At 39.6% G+C, this 7,282-nt stretch overlaps 1 pseudogene; it reads left to right on the top strand.

Annotated features, from left to right (window-relative positions):
• On the top strand, positions 1-1,186 carry LOC133990094 (uncharacterized; annotated as a pseudogene).
• Positions 1,187-7,282: the final 6,096 nt, after the last annotated feature.

Genomic DNA, 7,282 nt, shown 5'->3' with positions numbered 1-7,282 from the left:
ATGGTTTCCGTGTCTACGACGGCTAGTGTTGGGCCGGCCCTGGGAACTACCGTGGCGCGGGGACGCACTCTCACAGGCAGGAGGGGCGATCAGGAGTTACCCAGTACTGGGTCAATGGTTATGGGCCTGGCCGCTGAACGGGAAAGTTTAGAGAGGTCGGGCCTCTCTCCGGCTGTTGTGCGCACGATCCAGGGTGCACGGGCCGCGTCTACTAGGGCGTCATACACGCCGAAGTGGGCGGCCTTTCAACGCTGGTGCGTAGAAAGGGATTTGGACCCCACTGCGTGTCTTCTGCCTCATGTGCTTTCTTTCCTGCAAACACTGGTTGACAGGAATCTGGCTTTCAGCACGGTTAAAACTTATGCTGCAGCTGCTGCGGCTGTTTCGTCATGTCACAAAGGTTTTGGTGACAGATCAGTCTTCAGTCACCCGCTGTTGAAGCGTTTCCTGAGGGGTGTGCGGAGAAAATCGACATGTGTCTCGCTCCTTTGCTCCTCAGTGGGATTTGGCACTGGTTTTACACGTGCTGATTAAACCTCCTTTTGAGCCATTGGATCAGGTTCCGCTCAAGTTTCTGTCCATTAAAACGGACCTGCTTTTGGCTCTGACATCTGCGAAGAGAGTCAGTGATTTATCTGCTCTTTCTGTGGCCCCATCGTGCCTCAGAATACAGGGGGTTGGCAGGTCAGCTGTCCTGCGTCCAAACCCGGCTTTTACTCCTAAAAGCATCACCAGTTCGTTTAGATCACGAGTGATAACGCTGGAGGGGTTCTTCCCCCCTCCTCACAGATCAGAGGAAGAGGCCATGTCTCATCTTCTCTGTCCAGTGCGTGCGCTATCATGTTATGTAGCGCGCACGGCTTCTTCACGCCGTTCTCAGCGTCTGTTTGTTCATTACAGAGATCACTCTAAGGGGCTTCCTCTTTCTGCACAGCGCCTGTCACACTGGCTGTGTGAGGCGGTTACACAGGCTTATATTGCTTCCGGATCGGATCCCCCGGAGGGCATCAGGGCGCATTCCACCAGGGGAATCGCGTCCTCCACAGCCTTACATGGAGGAATGACGGTGGGAGACATATGCGCGGCGGCATCTTGGTCTTCCCCCTGCTCTTTTGTTCGCTTTTATCTGCGGGATGTGTCCCAGTTTTCCATGACTCACTCTGTTCTGAGTGTTCTGTCAGAGTGATGTGGTATTTTCGTCTCTACTTTGTTCCTCTGTTGCAATGCAAGACTTCATCATTCCTCATGTTTTTGCTCCGTTTCTGTTCTTTATGTGGACTGTTACAGTACGTAACGCTCGTCTTCATTCATCACAGCGGGCTTGATTCTCCCCAACTTCCTTTCTCCTCAGTACATTCTGGGGAATGTGGACTGCGTCATTACGCACGGCCAGGGCCGGCCCAAGGCATAAGCGAACTAAGCAGCTGCTTAGGGCCCCGTGACCACTAGGGGGCCCCCAAGTGCAATTAACTTAAAAAAGAAACAAGTAATTCATTATTTTATTTCATATGTGAGTGAAGATGATTCCTATATTATCAAATGTACGTTCTTGTACAAAAACAAAACAACAACAATATTATGTTAACAGAGATGCAGTAGGAAACTACTTCCTACTGCCTCTCTGCTTGAAATGTCAGAGCTGCTCTAGTAAAGTGTGCAGTGCGCCCTGAGCATCCAGGAGCTAGGAGCAGGTGAATAATGTTGCAAAAAAGGACATACCCTTCAGGGGCAGAAAAAAGAAAAAGGAAGAGGAGGAAAAACGACAAGATAAAGGTATGTCTTGGTAATGTAACATTTGGTGTAAAGGAGAGTTTGAAAAGTTTCCTCAAATTAGGAAAGTCCCTAATTATTGATATTTTGTTCCAACTACGTTAGCCTAAAATAGCAAATTAGCTAGCTAACGTTAGTTCAAAACAAGAGAAATGTATCTTCTCTTATGGGTAGGTTAGATAGCTTACTATTCAAGCTAACGTTTTTGTGTTTGTGTAATACTTTGAATAAGTTGATTCTCAGTATAATTCTGGGTCGCTTTTTGGCATCAAAACAACGTTTTTGATAACAACGTTTGATAGCAAATGTTTAATAACTAACGGTAATTACAAACGCGGTGACGTTTGCTAGCAATATGGTTTTGCATTAATGAATTAACTTTGTTAATTTATAGTTTGAGGTATGTTGTTTGCAATTGTTTGCTGCAGAGCGCATTCATTTATGTGAGTAAATAAACTTATACCTTTTACATCAACTCCCTATTATGCTCATACATTATATAAAACTTCCCCAGGAGCACTGTTAAAGTATTTTGCAGGAGGCACTGACTCAGCCCAGGAGCAATCCACCTCCTCAGGAGCCGCCAAGGCTGATGAATCAGATGATCGAAAAACTGTTACCATATATATTTAATTTCTAGTCAAATGATCTCATTAAAATGTAATAATATAAGATATAATCATATGACAAGGGACATGTTTTTCATCTCAGGTCCATCTTTATCCTCTGCTCCATCCACTGTGCCCACTGTGTCCTCTCTGCAACCTCAGCTGTACCTGGTAAGTTAACAATAAAACAGCCTTTATAATTGCTCAGTGTACTGCAGAATATTCTGAGATGAATAATTTTGTCCAAAAATATTAATTTAATTTCCCTATAGGTCCTTCATCTTTGGTCATCGAGATTGATGTTTCATCTACTTCTTCAGCATCCAGTTTGCAGCAGGGATCAGCAGCTCTGCCAGTAGACCCAGCTGAGTGTTCCTCTTTCCTGTCAGACTACTTTATATTTTATTTATAAACCATTTGTGTTACCTTGTTTCAGGTGCCTCTGTTGATTTACATCATTATTTAAGTATTTGTCTGATATTTTTTTAATACATTTTATTTAATACTGTCTGTTTTGTACATTTGCTGTTGCAGTTTATTTAAAACTAAACATAATAAAGCAGATTGTGTTTACAGTAAACGATTAGTTTATTTTGTTACTTTTAGTTGGCCTAGATGACATTCGGTATCCCACTTAGTACTATATCACTTTGAATATTAAGTGTAAATCAACCCCAGGCTGCTGTTGTATCTGAATTTGCTACCATTTCAGATTAAAAACCATAGATGGGTAAAACATGCCGATTTGCCAAATATTAATTGAAAGATTTTCCTGTAAATTTGCAAATCTGGTGTCTGCTTCCATGGCATTAATCACTGTGGATTACAATCTAACTACAACAAAAAGTTCTCACATTTAGTTTTAAAAATGTATAGTATATGTATGTATGTATGTATGTATATTAATGTATAGTAGGTGTGTGAATGATCAATAATCATTATTATTGGCAGTAATAGAGGGCCCCAAAATCAAATTTTGCTTAGGGCCCCATGGAGGCTTGGGCCGGCTCTGCGCACGGCGTATTGGTTGGGCATGGATGGAGCTGTGGTTATTTTAGTGGCGGGTATTTCTGTGCTTGTGGTACTGTATGGCACCAGTGTGGCATGGACTATATCCTGCTACGCCCTTATCCCAACAGCGATAGCTCTTAGAGGGCGTAATTCTGAAACACTACATACAAGTTCCTCCCTGCCTGTGACACATGTAGCCTGTGAGAGAAGTTTCACTGTTCTCAAATACATCAAAAGTCGAATAAGGAGCACACAGTCACAAGAACAACTGGAAGCATTCATGGTTATGACCACGGAGAAAGACATCTTAATGTCCCTTGACAATGACTTGGTCATAGACAGAGTTGCAGAAAAAGCGACCTGTTGAAGAAACTCCTTATCCCCCAACATTGAGTAAAATGCCATTGCTGTTTTGTTTTGTTAGTATTCAACCTTCATTTCTATATGAGTATTAAGGTTAAACTGTATATTTACAGCCTCTTTACATTGTGATTTATTGTAACTCATACAATAATATGTGTTGTGTGTTTCAGATACCTGTTTTGTATTGGTTCAGCCAGAGGGACTGTAGTGTGATGAGACCTTAATTTCTATGTGTGAGTATTCAAGTTAAACTAGAATACTATGCTCTTAACACAACATCTAGTCAACATCAGTGCTATTGCTCTAATTTGGATGGTATAGTATCATGAGCCACGATTAAAGTATTGTGACGCTCATGCCAGGCGTTGTTATTGTTGTTGAGTTTCCGTGCACAGATTGTTGTGGGCCGGGCCTAGTCAAAGTCCTGGGCCGTTTTTTAGTCCCAGTCTGTCCCTGGCCAAGATTGTTATTACAAATTTGTTCCAAAATAACACTGCACCACCTAATCTGCATACAAAATTGAGCCCCATTACGTCAAAATGGTGCTGTAAATAAACATTGAAAAACGGAAAAAAGAACTTGGTGGCATCATAGCTCTACTTTCTCTTGAATGTACTGCATAATGGTTACTAAATTAACACTTAAGCATGTCATTGCCAGCAGACTTCAGTACAAATATAGTTTGTGTTTGTCTAATTGCTGCAGTGAACATGTCTGTACTGTCAGGCACTGGACCATCACCAGAAAAAAAAAATCCATGAAGAAAACTGTTGCAGAATCAGATGCAGAGTATACAGAAATGGCTATACTCACATTATTTCGAGTTGATCAAAGAAAAGGACCACAACACAATAGTCAAGGGCAATGTGAAGGGAACACGAGGGAAAATAGTAATGCAGACTGAATGAACTGTTTTCAGTTCATTTTAACAGAATACATAATCAACACTTCGCTCCAGATCTGCAATTTTTCTGCTCTTTTCTTTGTTATGTAACTGGTGCTCCTGGACATTTATTTATTTGAAACAGTTTCAGTTGTTTGTTAGCCAATTTAATACACCAATTTTAGTGATTAAGTAATTTCAACTTCAATCAAGTGTTTTCCTTTGTCTTAAGATCTGACTTTCTTTGGTGAATGCAGGCTTTTCTCTTTGTAAAACTCGGTGATGTCGAATCTTACTTCACAAAGGCTAATATGCATATTTAACTTAAAATACAAGGAACATTAATCACTATATTTCAACATTTCAGCTTAACATAGTATCAATATTATAAGTACAGTTGTATATCGACTCACCAGATTTTGTAAGTAGGTTCCCCATGATTGAGTAGATGCTGCTGCAATGAGGGGAAGTAAGTCTGTCTGTGCTCCTTCTTACAACAAACCACACCCATAAAACACTGTTAACATGAATTGATAGTTTATCACATTTCAGAGGAAATTAGGTAGCCTACTTGTGAGAGTGTGAGTGGTTAAGAGTTTATTAGAAGTATATAAAAGAAGAAAAAACGGTTTCTGTCACACAAATATATACTACTCCTCAAATATATAAAACTTTTTTTTGTTTTACATTTTACCTCTGCAGACCTCTAAAACTATTCCTATTAAACAATGTCAGAAAGTAAAATTACAGTTTTTATCAAATCAAAAAAAATTTTTTTACACCTTTTTAAAATTGGTTTTGCAGGATTATACATGTGTATCAAATACAGTAGTCATTTATAATGTCCCATAAAGGAACAAAGAAATGTATTTTTTGTAGAGAAGGAGCTGTTTTTTTTAATACCAAATATATGTTTTATCTAAGATATTATGTGTGAGTTAAACTTTCTAATGTTGGCCTGTTAGTGAATTTACAGAGTGATTCAAAAGCTTTCATTATAGCACCCCCATGTGGCCAATCAATGTAGTTTTTAGGACACTTGAAGTTGCTGGAGACATAAAAGACTCACACACACACACACACACACTGAGTTCAAATAATTGCATTACAACATTTTTACAATTTTGTTCTTATTGTTTTTTGTTCTTGAGACAAACTATGTTTAAAACCAGTGGTGTGTGAAAGTTTCTTGTTGTTTGTTTATGAAGTTTTTTGTTGTTTAAAGAATTGAAAGGTTTTGAACAAGCGAGTATCTTTTGGTGGGAAGAGCTGAAACATTTTTGATTTTTGGAATACTCTGTTGTATGTGTGAAGTAGAAAAATACAGAGTACACCATACAAGTGGTGGTTAACTTTAGGTAAATACTGTTGTGACTTGAGCTAATTCTACTTGCTAAATCATACGCTATGTGTTAGCTCAGTCTGTGTGTTCGTTAAATGAAAGGATAGGAGAAGATGAGCGGTCTCACAGGCTATTTTATTTAGCAGTAAATGAATAAAACATACAGAGCTCTGGGTCGAGATCTTCCTGTCCCTGATGAACAACAGTGTGTGTCAGTTCATGAGGTCCGACTCCTATCCTTTCCCTGACCCCTTATATACAAAAATACAGAATCTTGATGCAATGTGTGAGGTGTTGTCGTCTCCTGATTGGCTGTTGATCTGACTCCATCCTCCATCTTCTCACAGTCCAGGATATGTGATCTTCCTGTGACCTCCTTTAAACAGGCGCAATAGTGACTTCCATGTGACCCCCTTCCTCTGAAACTACACAATGCTGTGGGGGGGTTTTATGGTTAGTTCTTCTGAAACTACACAAGCACCAGACCTCCTGTGGGGGTTTTAAGGGTTAGTTCTGCATCGTTTAACACAGGATGGTCAGGGCTCTGACTGAATGTTTGACCCCGCTCTCCTGTTAATAATAAACCTTTAACCTATACAAGTGGGACGTGTCAACATCAAGAATCTACCTATTTAATTACACTTCAGGGTAAACTGTCTTCATGCATTCTTATTACACAACAAGCTTACTGCTTTCAAATTGTTACACATAGGACCACATATTTATATGAAACAAACAACAAAGTAATTAATCCCCTTATCTGATATTTTAGCAGTGGCCAATTCATAGCATATATCTACAAGTGCCATTGGTTGTGTCGCGTCAAGCGTTTGCCGTGTAATTCCATTTTCGATTTAAATTTAAATAGGTTATTTTATAGTAAAATATTGATGCGATATGCACAGGGAAAATAAATAGGACTATATGAAACGTTATTATACAATTTATGGGTCGCGACCCCCAGTTGGGAACCGCGAGCACCCACGGGCAAAAACAAAAGTCGGCGCCTATGGTTGTAGTATATTCTTGTATTGTTGATAAATGTTTGTAATTATCTTTATGGTAAATATCCTGAGTAACATTAACTTCCACCGCTCACTTTTAAGGCAAAATGTTCATTGTGAAAATGACAGTAACTCCTTGAATTGTAATTATGATGGCTACAGTGGAGCAGTGGTTATTAAATGTATATATATGGACTACTTACACATGCAGTTGGTCCGTTATTGTCTTTTTCTCTCAGTTTAATTACATCAGACTTATTTCTCTTTTAACATATATGTTTCACCTCCTCATTTGTTTCCA

The sequence above is a fragment of the Scomber scombrus genome, chromosome 11, assembly GCF_963691925.1.
Source record: "Scomber scombrus chromosome 11, fScoSco1.1, whole genome shotgun sequence".
Lineage (NCBI taxonomy): Eukaryota > Metazoa > Chordata > Actinopteri > Scombriformes > Scombridae > Scomber > Scomber scombrus.
This window is presented reverse-complemented; position numbering and strand designations above follow the sequence as displayed.